This window comes from Panthera tigris, chromosome A3 (genome assembly GCF_018350195.1).
Source record: "Panthera tigris isolate Pti1 chromosome A3, P.tigris_Pti1_mat1.1, whole genome shotgun sequence".
Lineage (NCBI taxonomy): Eukaryota > Metazoa > Chordata > Mammalia > Carnivora > Felidae > Panthera > Panthera tigris.
The window spans coordinates 117,960,955-117,977,387 of NC_056662.1; the positions used below are offsets into that span (position 1 = coordinate 117,960,955).

General features: G+C 46.6%; 1 protein-coding gene across 2 annotated transcripts in view; it reads right to left on the reverse strand.

Moving 5' to 3' along the window:
- MAPRE3 (microtubule associated protein RP/EB family member 3) overlaps window positions 1–15,806 on the reverse strand; it is a 53,644-nt gene extending 37,838 nt beyond the window's left edge. For both annotated transcript variants that reach the window (XM_042982321.1, XM_042982318.1), the window contains exon 1: window positions 15,654–15,806. The gene's annotated coding sequence lies outside the window, so the exon portion shown is untranslated. The remainder of the gene's footprint in view (window positions 1–15,653) is intronic.
- Between the last annotated feature and the right edge of the window lie 627 nt (window positions 15,807–16,433).

The window sequence follows — 16,433 nt, forward strand, 5'->3', positions numbered from 1 at the left end:
AGGCAGCAAGCAACATAATTTCCACAAAACAGCTAGATGCTGGCAAGGCCATCTGAGTTCTAATGATAAGCTTTAAAGATAAAGATAAATACTCCTCACAGGGCCTGTGTTATCAGTGGGTTCCCAATGTCCTCAAGAGTCACAAGTCTTCTTGAGTTACAACCTTCAGCACATCCCAGAACAGCTCTGGGAAGAGCAGTGCCTGGCTGGGTCTTGCTGATGGAGCCTTCCCGGCCATAGGAGGTTCTCCGGGCTACAATCAGAGGCTTGTTACGTTGTGGAAGGCGTAGTCTATTTGCTGTCAGACTGGCTAGGTTTGGAAAGATGCCCTGGGAAGTAGATCAGTTGGTGGGCAGGGTGGAGGTGCTGCAGGGAGAAAAGGAGTTCTGAATTTACCCTTGGAACCTGGTGGGCTCCTAGGTCAGGGTCTGGTAACCCACACCCGGCAGAGCCAGAAATGCACCCCTGGGAGAGACCACCCTAGACCAGTCAATTTTCTTTTTATGTAAGTACAAAATTATGTGGTGGGTCTTGCTCTCTGAATGTCTCTGTCTCCATCTTACTGGAAAGTTGACACTGCTCAAGTGAGACCTTGTTAAATAGAGTGGCGATAGTGGTATCTGCTTCCTAGTTCCCTCTGAGAGGAGCTGGGTTGAGACCTCTTGGTCTCTAGTGCCACTACCAATCTGGAGATGAACGTCAGAGGTCTGCTCTTTCCAGTTCTCTTGCCCATTAGGGATGCATGTGCGGGCTTTTTAGTTTATCGTTACAGTCACTACTTACTCACTCCTAGGAATGACTCTACAGAACTAAGGACTGATGGCAACAAAACACACCTCAGAAAGCCACTCGTTCAGCAATTATTTGTTGAGCCTCAACTATTTCTAGGTCTGATACTGATGAGTAAGTCAGTCTTGGTCCTTGACTCACGGAGCATGTTGTCTAGTGAAGTGGACAAACAGTAATATAATAATCACAGAAATAACTATGTAATCACATTAAGTGCTATAGAGGAAAAATACATGACTAGAGTGTTTTGAAAGCAATGGCTTTCAGCCTTTTAGTAAAAAATACATCTTACATTAAAGCAGGGTTTTTTGTTTTTTTTTTTTTTTGTTTTTTTTTTTTTTACATTTATGTATTATTGAGAGACAGACAGAGTGTGAGCAGGGGAGGGGCAGAGAGACAGGGAGACACAGAATCCGAAGCAGGTTCCAGGCTTCGAGCTGTCAGCACACAGCCCGACGCGGGGGTCGAACTCACGGACCACGAGATCGTGACCTGAGCCGAAGTCGGAAGCTCAACCGACTGAGCCAGCCAGGTGCCCCAATACATCCTACATTATAATCCAAAATACATATATACACATACAGACATGTATAATAAAACAAAAGCTTCATTAATTAAACAATTCTTATTCTTTTTTTTAAAGTTTATTTATTTTGAGACAGAGAGAACCAGAAGGAAGGGGCAGAGAGGGGACAGAGGATCCGAAGCAGGCTCCGTGCTGACAGCAGTGAGCCCCATGCGGGGCTTAGACTCATGAACTGTGAGATCATGACCTGAGCCCAAGTCGGACGCTTATGAACCAACTGAGCTACCCAGGTGCCTCAAACAATTCGTATTCTTACTATGAACTATGCACTCTGACATTTTCTGGTCTATTCATTACAAAGTGCTGGTTATAACTCAGTGAATTGATCTCACAACCAATTAAAGTCTGTGATCCACAATTTGAAAAGTCCTGTCTTGGAGGCCCCAACCTGTAATGGAGCTGGGGTGGAGGTCATGAGACACTTTCCTGAGGGAATGATACTTAGGCCCAGGCAGGTGAGATTAAGGAGGGTTAGCCCAAAAAGGCCAGGAAAGAATGTTCTGGAGTGGGGGGTGGGGGTGTCGGGGAGGGAACAGCATATACAAAGACCTCTCATTTTACAGAAAAGGAAACGAATCAAAGAGGAGATGTGATTTGTTCAAGGTCACATAACTCTGAGCCCAGGTCTTCCAACTCTAGGTTCAAGGTTCTTTCGTGCACTGCAGCCTACCAGGTGTAGTCTTCCTCTTCATTTAGTAATTATGGGCCAAGCACTAATTATTCTCACCTAGGCTGCCTAGGAGAAAAGAGAAAGGAACAACGGCAGGAGGCTGTGTTTACAAAGAGCCCATTAAATTCTACATGCGAAACAGTGCACGTTAGCTCCTACCCCACCTGGCTCGAGGCCTGCACTGCAAGCTGTTTGTTCCTTCCCGGTAGGGACTGGCAGGGAGCCATACTCCTGCTCAGTCCTGGCTTTAATGAAACAGCATTTACAAAATGGCCAGGCGAGGTTTAGACCCAGTGGAAAGCCCTGGAAAGAATGCAGAGTGCCCCCGCTTTTCCATCTCCCCATGTTGACGCCGGCACCTGACTTTCCACGCATTTCCACCTTGCTCAGTTCCCTGCTATCAGCCCCTGCGACTGCTGTGTCTGGTTAGCCGTGTAGATAGCTCGGTGGTGCAGCCTGAAGGTAATGTGAATCCGGTAAGTGAAATGCAGGCCACGACCATGGGTGTCAGTCTGGGTCAGGGTCAAAGCGGATGATCCAGGAGGACATGAGAAAAACAGGGACCAGGAGGGAAGGGCCTCTTTCAAAGCAGGCAAGAAGAGAAACAGGGCTGAATATACAGATGTACCCATTCGTACACTGCACGAAGCACTCAGGGAGGGGATGCGTGAGGCTGAAACGGAATCCATATTCCACTCACAAAACCGTGTTCCTGGCGAGAGGCTGTACCTGCCTGAAGGAAGAACCTTCGCTGACAGAGGCCAGAGAGGAATGGCTCTGTAGGGCACCTGGTCAGGGGGTTGGAAACAGCCAGAACCACACCACCTCACATCGAAAATGCTGCCGGGCCTAGGGAAGGCGGGTGTCCTCAGGTTTGAAACAGTGTTGGTCTGTGGGTGGGGAAGGGCCGGTGGCTGGGTGCTGCTCTCTAGTGACAAGCTGTGACCACAGGAGCTATTGGTTGTCAAGCAGAGACACCTCACAGTTTTAACACTTAACAGGCCAGACTCTGGGATGCTCTGCAATCCTCATCTCTCCTTCATCAGTCTCAGAGAGCCAGCCGCCCCTGAAGGCACAGCTCTACTCCCGAGATTTTTTTTAAATTAACCATTTGATTTTATTTTCTAACTTGAGAGAGAGGGTGGGGGGCAGAGGGAGAGAAAAAGGTGAGGGAGAGGGACCGAGGAACAGAGAGAGACAGACAGACAGACAGACAGAGAGTCCCAAGCAGACTCCACGCCCAGAGACAAGCCTGACGCAGGGCTCGATCTCAAGACCATGAGGTCATGACCTAAACTGAAATCAAGAGTTGGACACTTAACCAACTGAGCCACCTGGGTGCCCCTACTCCTGAGATTTTAATTATCAGTTTAAAAAAATGTTGGGACACCTGGGTGGCTCAGTTGGTTGAGCTCTTGATTTTGGCTCAGGTCATGATCTCATGGTTCATGGGATCGAGCCCCCTGTGGGGCTCCACACTGACGGCATAGGACCTACTTGGGATTCTCTCTCTCCCTCTCTCTGCCCCTCCCCAGCTCATATGCATGTGCTCTCTCTGTCTCTAAATAAATAAATATTAAATTTTTTAAAATGTTACTGGTAATACATGCCCATGTAAAAACACCCAAATCTTACACAGTGGTAAATAATTAAAAACAGTCTCTTCAAAATTTTTAAATTAAAATCTTCCATCAATAACCTCTTTACTCCTCATCCCTCATATTCCAAACCTGCTCTCTGTTCTCACTCGAGCCTGTAATCACTCTGCCCCCTCCTCCCGCTGACAACCAGCACGCCTCAGATTTGTAGCTCTTCCCTCCACCTCTGACCTTAGGGCCCGCGGTGTCAATGCCACCTTAAATTCTGCCTCCTCAGACACCCTGCCTCGAACATGCCCATGCCCCGCACCCCCGCTGCTCGCGGCTTGCTGCTGCTTCCCTAGGCCAAGGGACTTCAGAGACTTAGCCCGTTATGAATCCCCGGGTCCAAGTCAGCCCTCCGCCCTGAACAAGACTTTCATTCATCTCTCGTACGCCCAGGCTCATTTCTCACAGCAGTGAATTCAGACCTTCAAGACTTCATTCACTCTCTACCTCAGCAAGGGGCCCTGGCTCCATTTCACTGAGGAAAAGGTCTCTTCTTAGCAGGAACTCCAGTCACTCCCCTGGGCTTCACCCTGTAAGTCATGGGTAGGAAGAGCCATACCCTCTCCTCCTACTAGTCTCAGTAGAAGGGAACCTTTCCCTCCTCTGCAAAGCTACCCCTTCCCTGGTGTCCCTAAGATCTTTCCTATTTTGCTCTCCTTCTCTCTTGTACCCCAATTATTTTCCTCCAATAACCCCGTCTCCCTTCTGCCATTCCACATATTCAGACCTCCTTATTATCAGAAATCATTCTAAGTCAATACCCAACTCTTACTCTGATTGTAAGTTGGTTGGATCACCATGGAGAACAATGTATAAAAACAACAACAACAACAACAACAACAACAACAACAACATGCAAGCAACCTAAATATCCATGGATAGAAGAATGGATCAAGAAAATGTGGTGATATACAGGATGGAGTATCACTTATCCACAAAAAAGAAGGAATTCCTGCCATTTGCAACAACACGGATGGATCCTGAGGGCATAGTGCCAAGTGACATAAATCAGACAGAGAAAGGCAAAAACCTACACGTGGAATCTAAAAACACCAAACTTATAGATACAGAAAAGAGACTGATGGGTGCCAGAGAGGGGGAATGAGGGGTGGGGGGAAATGAGTGAAGGTCAAAAGGCACAAGCTTCCTGTTATAAAAACCATAAGTCCTGGGGATATGTACAGCATGGTGACTGTAGTTATTTATTGTTACTTATCTATTTATTTATGTATTGTTATTTATTATTTATTTATTTATTTATTTATGTATTGTTATTTATTTATTGTAGTTATTTATTGAAAGTTGCTAAGACAGCAAATCTTAAAAGTTCTCATCACAACAAAAAAATAATTTGCAACTATGCGTGTGGTGATGGATGTTAACTAGACATGTATTCTACAAATACAGAATCGCTATGTTGTACAGCCGAAACCACTATCATGTTATGAGTCAATTATATCTCAATTAAAAAAATGCCACAGAAATGGGACACCTGAGTGGCTCAGTTGGTGAAGAGTCCAACTTTGGCTCAGGTTATGATCTCATTGTTCATGAGTGGGAGCCCCCCATCGGGCTCTCTGCTGTCAGCACAGAACCTGCTTCAGATCCTCTGTCTCCACCTCTCTCTGCCCCTCCCCCACTCGCGCATACGCTCTTTCTCTCTCTCAATAACATTTTTTTAAAATGCTGCAGGAAAAGACCCACAAATACAGAGAACAAACTGGTGGTTGCCAGAGGGAGAGGGGTGGGGGGGAGGGGCCAAATGGGAAAATCAAAAACAAAATAAAACAAAGCCCAACATTGTTTGTACCCTTTGCCTCTGTAATTCCGCTTTATGGGATACACCCTGAAGAAAAAACCCACAAAAGAAAAATAGTAGCTTGTGCAGTGATGTTCAGAGCAGAGATATTTATATTTGCAACTTGCAAAATGTTGGAAATACCCCAATTGCCCAATAATAGATTGATAGTTAAGCATATTTTGGTACCGATATAATGGAATACCACAGAAGGCATGGGATATTTGTTTATTTTGTTTTAGTTTATTTATTTAATTTTAATTCCAGTGTAGTTAACCTACAGTGTTGTATTAGCTTCAGGTGTATAATATAGTGACTTAACACTTCTATATAATTACTCAGTGCTCATCAAGATAAGTGTACTGCAATGGGATATTTGAAGTGACAAACACATGAATTATGCTGACACAGAGAAATGTGCAGATGAGGTCATTTTAATACATAAAATCATATAAACAAAAATACCTGCTTATTAAATTTTTATATACATTTGCTGATAAGGAATAGAATTATAACAATTAGAAATGTGATCGTGCTGCTTCTTCTGTTACTACTTTTCTCTCTTTTCCTGTTGCCGTTCTCTGGTGACCATCCATTGCCTCTATCTTCTCTCTACCCGATTCCCCACTTAACACTACCCAACTTGGCTTCCATCTCCAGGGTTTTACTGGACTGACATTCGCAGCAATCATCATGATCTACTTCTGGATAGATCCTTGAGTCTAGTCAAGCCAGCAGCACCAAAGCTCTCTTCTTGACATCTCTTCTCTCTTCCCTTGCTACTGAATCATCCTAACTTCCCCACCTCTCTTTGCTCTTTCCCTAATTACGGACAATTCTCGAGGCCTGTTACTCGGAGCACTCATCTTCGTGCTCTATACCCAAGACCTCTGGAGAGAGCCCCTTTCAGGGAAGCCATCCCTCCTCCTGTGTTGCTGACTCTCACCTCTGTAGCTCCATTCCCGGCCTCACCCTCAGCTTCTGGGTCTATGGGATCACTCCACTTAGAGGTCTCCAACCGTCACCTCTAGTTCTCTCTGTCTGAAGTGCAACTTCTCTCCAAACTGTCTCTTCGACTTCCTGACTTCTGGCTAATGTCACCAATATTGTCCCAAACTGTCACACCCTCAATTTGGTAAGGGTGACCTGCTTACAGTCCCCATCACACTCGCTCCCAGTCATTCCTTGGCTGTTAGAAAGCCCTCTCTGGGCTCCTGTCTCCTGAAAGCCTACTTGCTGCCTTCAGGGCAAGTTCAGGCTCTGCTTCCTTTGTGAAGTCTTTTCCAATCACTCCAGCTCACGATGATTATTTCCCTCTCACAATCCTTGGTGAATTTGGACTCTCTAGTACACGCAACGTACTGTTCTTTTCATTTCTTTTACCTGAACTCTCTTACTCATCTGTCCTCTGGTGGACAGGACCCGGCATCATCCTGCTCACCCAGCCCCAGTATGTCTCCCTCTCTGAAGCCCTCCCTGTTCCCACAAGCTCAGGGTCACTCTGCAAGTGTGTTAATAGTGCATTCTGGAAGTGCTTACCGAAGCACCTCTTCCTATTGCTGCTGGGGTTCCCACCCCCTTGTGTTGTAGTGACTTGTACCACTTTTGTTTGACTCTCTGCAGAATGTTAGACAAGTTCCTTAAGGACAAAGACCACATCTTATACAACAAAGCACGACAAATATGTTGCTGACATTCGATGTTGTCATATACACTAGTCATTTCACACATGTGTCTTATCTTCCAAACCAGACTATGATCTCCTTATGGAGACAGGGTTTGAAGCTTATTTCTTTTTCTTTTTCGTTTTTTAAATCTCACTTCTTTTAAATTGCATATGACTTAGAATACAAAACAGAAAGGACTTGGGGAGTACTTGTTGAGATATACTTAGAATAAAGCCTTGAGAAGACAATATGTAAATTTGTATGAATAACCTATAAACCTGGAAACTGTACTTTCTGGGGAATACAAGTCTTATCAAGTCTCAAAACACTGCACCTTGCTATTTTGGGGCCAGCATAACACATCTCTGTACTTAGCAGTGGTCCTGTCACTTAAAGGTGTTAATAGGATGCCCAAACTGGGAGCTCTCAGCCGTGAACTCTACCCATCTAAAATCAGAACAAATCAGAGACTAAATCAGAGTCCCTGATAAGTGGCAATAATCCACAGGAAAGGGGTTGGGGCTAGCAGCTGTCTGCCAAGAGACTGGTGCTGCAGAAAAGTCTAGCTACACAGTGCATATTACACCACTGGAGATAAGCCTTCAGTGAGACACTCCTCACATGGGAACAGATATTTAATTCCATCCAGCGGTCCAAGGCCTGCCCCTTTCACATGGCACAATGCATGTTAGTCCAACTATGGTCTTGCTGACTCAGAGCAGCTAAGGTTTCGTTCTTACCAATCAGGAAACCCCACTTAAATGACAAGGTGACCAGGACAATCACACCCTCAAGACAAGATGAATGCCTCTCTGATAATTACTCTCTCAGGTGATGGAGCATCTCCAGCTAGCCATGCCCAAAGATTTGTTCACTAATAATCCCAGGTGGCTAGGAAGGCCTCCACCCCATCTGGGACAAGGGTTTGGGTACTCAGAACCATCCTGGCGAGGCAGATTCTGTTCAGCAAACATTTATGGCAGCATATGCCAAGTTGTGTGACAGGCCATATGTCCCTCAACTCTAAGACCTGAATCCCCAGTGCTCAGAGGTAAGTAGACACCACCACTGGTGGAGGGCAGGTATCAGTCCTCTGGGCTGGGCTGTGGAGGCAACACACGATGTGTGTGCACAAGAAAGACGAGGTGAGAGGACAGCTACTGGGCCACCCCTCCCTTCACAGCCAGGAGCTCCATGGACCTGGTGTGGCAAAGAGGGGAGCTGCCCAGTCTGTCCCTGCAGGGGGCTTCTGCCCATCAGGTGGCTACTGGTGGGCACCCAACTTTCTCTATCCTTGGAAGAAAAAGGACCTCTGAGCTGATGGCTGAACGGAACATGCCAAAGGCAAAGGGAGAAAGGAGTTTGCGCAGGCTTGAGCACAGTCTTTCAAAAAGAGTTCAGATAGGTACACAACCACCAAAACATGACAGCGAGCCTCAGATAAGGCCTCCAGGACACTGGGGGAAGAAAGCCCACCCAAAACAGAGCTCTGTTATACAGGTTTTACTGAAACCTTCTGATAAATTTAAACAGCAAAAGGTAAGAGGCAAGGAAGACTATCTTAAGATACTTTCTTTTCATATATATATTTTTTTACGTCTCATTTGAGTCAAGCGAGAGTACTTCTCTGGATGATGGACTTGGGCATCTAGGCCATGTTTTTGAGTCACACACCTACACGATATTCCAGGCATGTTCTCTCTCAAAGAAGAAATAAAGTGGTATCTAAAGAAACAAATTCAAAAAGTGTTTTTGATAATAGTGAAACCAAATAATGATAAATTAAATATCTCGTGATTTTCTTTGAGACTGTCTACTACATGGAATCTATAAAGCACTGTTTTAATGTTTATTTACTTTTGAGAGAGAGAGAGAGAGAGAGAGAGAGAGAGACAGAGAGACAGAGCATGAGCAGGGGAAGGGAGGGGCAGAGAGAGAGGGAGACACAGAATCCAAAGCAGGCTCCAGGCTCTGAGCTGTCAGCACCGAGCCCGACGTGGGGCTTGAACCCATGAACCATGAGCTCACGACCTGAGCCGAAGTCGGACACTCAGACGACTGAGCCACCCAGGAGCTCCTATAAAGCACTAGTTTAAAAGTTTTATAATAAAAGTTATAACTGCTTAACAGAACAATTTTAGGAAACAGTGAAAACCACTATGAAAAAACTGCATCTATTTATAATCCCATGCTTAAGTGATATCACTTAAGATTATCACCTATGGTTTGGCATATGCCCTTCTAACCTCTTTTCAGATTTTTCTTTATAAAATGGTATCATTCTTGACATACTATTTTGCATCCGTTTTTTTCACTTATTATATCTAAAGTTTCTGGTATCAATAAATATTCTGGGGTGCCTGGGTGGCTCAGTTGGTTAAGCATCCAACACTTGATTTCAACTCAGGTCATGATCTCACAGTTTGTGAGTTCGAGTCCCACGTCTGTCTCCTTGCACTGACAGTGCGGAGCCTGCTTGGGATCTTCTCTCTCTCCCTCTCTCTTTGCCCCTCCCCCCTCTCAAAAATAAATAAATAAACTTAAAAAAAATTCTTTTACAAGATTTTTAATGTACGTGCGGTGTGTGTGTGTGTGTGTGTGTGCGCGCGCACGCACAATATTTTATCTGGGTAAGCCTGACCAATCCCTAATTGTTGATCCTTTGGCTATTTTAACTGTTTGATATTATTTATAATGTTACATTAATAAAACTCCTTGTATAAGTATTTTTATATACACCCTTGATTTTCTAAACATTCTTAGAATGGTAATTTTTCATCTAAGGATATATGTCCTTTTAAGGCTTTTGACATCCATTGTCAACATTACTGAAGCAATGTTTCTTGCTCAGTTATTTTAAACATACCACACAGTGGCGTGTATCTCCCATACACACGAAAGAGTTTCAGTAAAAAAAGTAATTTTACTTGGAGTTGAAACATTTTAGATAGGTCGAGTCCTATTTACTTCGGGCAAATGAGGCATCCAGAGCTCAAAATGCTGATGTTACATTACGCCTGTTTAGCAAAGCTGATAGGACGTGACGCTAGTGAGAAAAAGACACAGGGCTTAGGCTGGTATTGGCTGGTCAACTCCACACAGAGGAAAAACCATCCTTGGCCACAGGATGCCTCTCCAACCTTAGCCAACTGTCGCAAATTTGTACTTTTGGCCAAAGGGGAAGATTAGGTGATGGAATGTGGATTACTCAGCATAACCCATCCTAACTCCTGGTTGAGCAAGTCAAAGCATGCGCCTGAATGGTAGGTGTGCCCTCTTTCTATACTAGATAGGACATTTGGCTAGGAAACACAATTGAATATTGGAATACTGATGATGAATTCAACTGGGCAAGAGGAAGGGACTGTTCTTAAGAAGGGAAGGAAAAGACGAGGAAGAGGTGGGGAGGCAGCGGGTCAATGAAGCATGCTGGGCTGCCAGGGAAGCAGCCACTTTGGAGTTTCCTGCCCTTACGTAAGAGGCTGGCTTGGTGTAAACTGGCTCGGCCGACCGGAGGGAAGCAGGCTAACCCTGTCTGTCCCATGCACTGAAGGCTCCGAGTAAAGGCAACGGCTTCTTTGGTACCAAAATGTGCTCAGTGAAAAACAACCACTGATGGGGCACCTGGGTGGCTCAGTTGGTTAAACATATGACTGTTGGTTTCGGCTCAAGTCATGATCTCACGGTTTGTGAGATTGAGCCCCACGGGGGCCTCTAGCGCAGAGCCTGTTTGGGGTTCTCTCTCTGTCCCTCCCCCTCCCCCTCTCTGTCAAAATAAATAAATAAACTTAAAAAAAACACAACCACTGCTAACTCTATTGGTCTGCATTAAACTACAAAAGCATACATGTCTCTCAAAACAATTCACATATAGAAGCACATAAAGTAAAAGTTCCCCTTTGAGTCTCCCTTTCCCTCCTCCACACCCAAGTTCTGCTTCCAAGAGGTAAAACCTACTGTGTTTATCTTTTCAGTCTTTAGATGCCTATACCTGGGCATTTTCTTCCCAAGTGACACTTGTAGGACTTCAAGTTCACTTGTGTTCTGGGCCTGACTGACTTGCCCTGGCTCCTTAATTACTCGGTAGTCTCTGCCTTGATCCCATCTTCCCATCTGGAGATGTTGCCTTCCAAGATGACCTCCCTCTACCTCTCCTCACTAGAAAGAAGGCTTCCCTCCTAAGATGGACAGCTCCCTTCCCTGGCCCTCCAGCTCTCCCGGGCAGGTGCAGAAGCTGGCCTGAGCAAAGTCGCCCATGCGGGCTCCATCTCTAACAGTCGAGAAAGTGCATGAAAGCCACGGGAACTCTAGTCACAAGGGAGAGCTCAGCGGCTTTTTCATTTCAAATTAAGCTCACTCCCCAGACTGGCCTCCCCAACTGGAGGACCCACTGCCCCCAAGACACACACAAACACACCAAGTTGGCACTCTCCTAGTCAAGCGCTCCTGCCCTGCCAGGCCTTCAGACAACCAGGTCAGCTGAATCCATGGACACAAAGGGGCATTTCATATACTCCGGTTTTGGCAGTTGGAATAACACTGCAAGTGCCAGGTTTCACAGGACACGTCTTCTCTCTGTGCATGTCAAACATGACGAGAGAGCTGCTGGGAGATGGGGGCTGCTGAATTGAGGGTCCAAGATAGATTTAAGTCATGATACAATTTTGAAAGTAGTGTTTTTTATTTTATGCACTAGCAATACAAAACAGTGGTTGCTATCTCTTGTTCAGCAGGTACTTTACATACTTTCTCTCGTTTAATCCCCAAAACAACCCTGAAAGACAGGTAGGTTATCACTCCAGGCTTGCAGGTGAGGAACTGGCACTCGATCGTTCCACAGCCCCCCAAGGCCAGGAAGTGGCAGGACTAGCATTTGAACTCAGGTCTGTCTGCTTCCAGAGGCCAGACCGCCTCACTTTCTCAAGGAGAGGGGTTAGAGATCTCACCGGGGCTTCCAGGAACTACAGAAGGTTCCAGTCTGGGAGCTGGAAGATAACCCAGTTTTCTCCTCCTCTTGGCCCCTTTCAGCCCTCTGCATCCGGCTTCCTGGGATGCAGCAGCCTCACAGATGAGGAGTTGAGAGGGCTTCAAATACCCACCTTCACATTTGCTTTATATTAGATGATGCAAATTTTTGAAAGCAAAACCTTCCTCAGGTCAGAGTGTGTGAGACAAAATTATTGTTTTTAAGGCAGCAAGAATAAATATTTAATTAGACAGCAGGACACTAGATTTTACCTAGCTTTGCAACATCTCAGACCATAAAACAAGTCTTTGTCTCTGGGACTAATTACAGACTAGTAAATTATTTTTATTAAAAGCCTTTGGAATATTAAACATGAGGGGTGGGGCAAGGTAGTAGTGTAGACTAGCTCTAGTCTAGAAATCTGGGTTCTAATCCTGACTCAGCCACTAATAACCACCAACATTCACTTGTATGGTATATACAGTTTACAAAGTGTTTTTACATACTTTCTACATTAGTTGGATGACCTCAGGCAAATCACTTAACTTTTAATGTCTCACGCTAAAATCTGGAAAAGAGAACATTGAACTACATCAACTGAAGTCCCCTCTACTTCTAACAACACACAGGGGTTGGGCATGTGCTTTAGGATCTTTCTGAATGTGTCTGTAAACAAGGGCAGATGCATACTACTTTAGAAAAATACTATTTTCTGTTCAGATTCTGAAAGATGTTACCCAGCTAAGTTCACATATAGCTCATAAGACATTTGCTGCCAGCTAGTTGGCTCAGCTTCTGGAAGGTACCATATTAAGGTCTTGGGTTGGATGCCTACATAGGAGCTTTCCTCTGTTCAATAGTCAACTACTATGCCCACTGGCAGTCAATCATCTTACACACATAAACCCATAAAGTAGGTTGGCTTGGGGGAAGGATTTGACGAAATCCGTCCTCACAGTGCAGGCACCCTCAGGATGGTAGGGCAGTAATGGCATCATCACATACCCAGAAATATTACAAACATCATCCCTTCTCAGTTCTAAGACACGTAAAGCCCCCTTCAAGTCTTGCCACTTCCTGGCTATTTTAATGGTCCTGAAATTAGGATATGCCTTAGAATCAACATACATATTTTGATCTGGTTGTGTTAAACGCTTTTACTAAGAGCTGTCGGTAAATTGCTGGTGTGTCTTAGAATCAGGGAAATATAATGCTATGAAACCACCACCTGGATTACATAGAGTTAGGTCTAACTTGATTCAAATCATGCCCCTCTCCCTGATCCTAACAATTACATTCAGTAACAACTGGATAGGCAATGTATAAGGCACAGGTAGCAGTCCTGTTTCCCAACAGTAGCCATTTAAAAGGCATTCCATCATTATCCCATAAAACATTGGTATGGATTTCAAAGGCAAATTAACCCATATAAAAATCACTGTGATGCTCTGAAAATGTACCGTCCCACAGCAAACTGGAAAGGGAACATTTTACTCACACCCTCCTCATCTATCTAGCCTTGACACATTTTCTTGCTTCTTAATTCACAACCCTCCACCCCAGTAATATCGCCGATTCCCAAAATACACTCAACCCAGGAGGAGCAGCTCTCCAGCACAGCTGTCTGCTCCTGCCCTGCCCGGGTATTTCGGTGAGCTATGCAACACAGAGGACCACACAGAAGGAATGCAACTCTCAGGCCCCACAGCTCCCATCGCCCCACAGGCAGGTGCATCCCGCCAAACCCCAGACTGGCATTCGAAACAGAAGAAACTGCATTGCTGCATGGGGGCTGTAGTTTTCCTGAACTTCATCTCTATGTTTAAAACTAGGGCGACAGCCGTCTTTGCTACTGTAAACTAATCTGATGGGCATGGGGGTGGGGAGTGGCTCTGAGGAGGCTGCCAATAGGCCATGATTGAGCAAAGTCAAGGAGCACAACCTTTATTTCTCACTGTTTGCAATCCCCCAAACTCCAAATTGGTGAGTCCTTCACTATGATTTTTAGAAGTAAACTATCTACTCCTTTTGTAGTTTGGAGTGAAAAAACCACAAAGCTTCTTTTAGGGTTTAACTGGCTGATAGTTACACATATTTGCTAACAGCACACTGAAATCTGGAAGCCAAAAAAAAAAAAAAAAAAAAGAATCAAAGGAAGCTGGCAATGAGGAATGAGGTACATGCTTAGTAGTTAAGAGCCCTCAAGTTGAGACACGTTTATTAACAGACAGCTTCTGGCTATGGACACCAACTATGACTTCAGCTCAATTTCTGCTGGAAGAAGAAAACAGTTTGGATCCTCCAAGATCAGGAAATGCAGGGTGGGCAGGTGGATTGGTAACAAACATAACGCAGGGAATTGTCCAAATATGCTAGCACCCATATCAGGTGACAGCCCCCACAAAGATTCACAGCTGCAGGAGGCAGGGGGTACAGGCCTCAGACCTACACCATGGAGCAACCTCAGTTCTTCCTCTCCACTCTGCACATGTTATGTTCAAACTCACTATCGCTCAGTTGGTTACTACATGGAATTTACAGGTATCAGAGATTGTCCTGCCACAAGCCCTCAACACACAAACAGTAAGCACCTGCTATGGATGATATCAGGCCTATTTCTAAACCTCACATTACACCAGGGTTGTACTGTATTAAAAAAAAAAAGTAGAAACGAAAAGAAAAAAAAAAAAGAGAGAGAGAGAGAGAAAAGCATACTAAATAGTACGGAAAGATGCTTATTCACAACACCACACCGGAAGCGCAGTAACTTCAGCTCCCCAGTGCAACCTTCCCCCCGCCCCCCACTACCTCTAGTCCCTCTCGGTAGCACCAGCCAAGGCCATAGCCCAGCCCACTAGAAGGCCACCATGCACTAGCGGGTGTTCACTAAACACTAGCTGATCGCCATGGGGCTGAGTCCTCAGCAAAATCTATTCTGAAAGCCCCACGAGCTCTTAGCAGCCAGTCAGAACTGTCCAAACCTGCTTCCCCACACCAGCCAGGGCACGAGCTTGTGGGGTAAGAAACCTGAGGCCCCAAGGTTTGGGCAGGCAGAATGTCCCCCCTCCCCCAGTCTCCCCTCGCCTTCTCCCTTGTCACTCTTTTTCTGGCATATCACTGGGGAAAACCAGAGAGGCCGGAGGTGTCAGGCCCAAGAGGAGTAAGGAGAAGGGACAAGGGCGGACTGGAGGCAGTTTGGGGCTGTGGGGAGAGAATCAGTCCCGCGTGGAGGTGCGGTGGCGCCGCATCTAGTGGGGAAGGACCCCCCCGCCCCGACTCCCCAACCCTGGGGTGGGTCCGGAGGGACGGCAGGGAGGGGGAGTGGCTCGGAGGCCTGACGGCCGCCGCCGGGAACCCAGGAGAGAGGGATGGAGGGACAGAGGCGGCGGGGGTGAGTCGCGGCGGGGGGGGGGGGGGGCGGGGGCGCGGGTGGGGAGGCGAGGGGGGCAGCCCGGTTCCCCTCCCCCAGCCCGGGCCCGGGCCTCTCGCTGACTCAGCCCCACGGCGTCGGTCGCCTCGGCCGGGACTCACAGTGCGCGAGGCGGCTCCGGCGGAGGCGGCGGGGCGGGGAACAGGCGGCGGGGGCGCTGCGGCTGAGGCTGCGGCTCCGGCCGGAGGCTCCGGGGCGAGGGGTCCTAGCAGAGGCCGCCGCGGTCTCCGGCTTCAACGCACAGGGACTGCGGGGGAAGAGAGCACTGCGCAGGCGCGATGCGGCCACCGCTGTCAGTCCGAGAGGGGCGGGGCCAGGGCACCCGCCGTCTCCAAGGCAACTGGGCGGCGAGGAAAGGACAGCCCCAACCTCCACCTCTTAGCGACGGCGGCGGTGGGGGGGGGGGTTGGTGGGGGACAACGAGAACAGTCTCTCTACATTGTCATAGCAACAAGGAGAAGAAACCACCTCATAAATTTATGGTGGTACCGAGGGAGAGCTCTTACCTTGTCACCATGGCAACTGGGAACAGCCCCTTCCTTTTTCCTTAGCAACAGGGTAACAATTCCTCCGCCCTGTCTAACTAAGCGCAGAAGGAACAACCATTTACACCTGATTCCGTAGTAGCCAGATGACGGATTCTTATCTGCCTCACCGCTACTGCAAAGGAAAAAATTCGCGCATTATTTCTTCTCTTTCAGCAATGCATGAGAGCTCTAAGGCTAAGCTCCTCGCGGTTTATGGTTTTTCATCACAGCCCGTTACTCTAATCTCCGAGTTCAATTTTCCCCTCCCCGTGTTAAACATACCTTTTCGTCTTCTGCCAGAAAGTCTATACCTTTACCCCTAAATCGAGCTAACAGAATCGCCTATACACATAT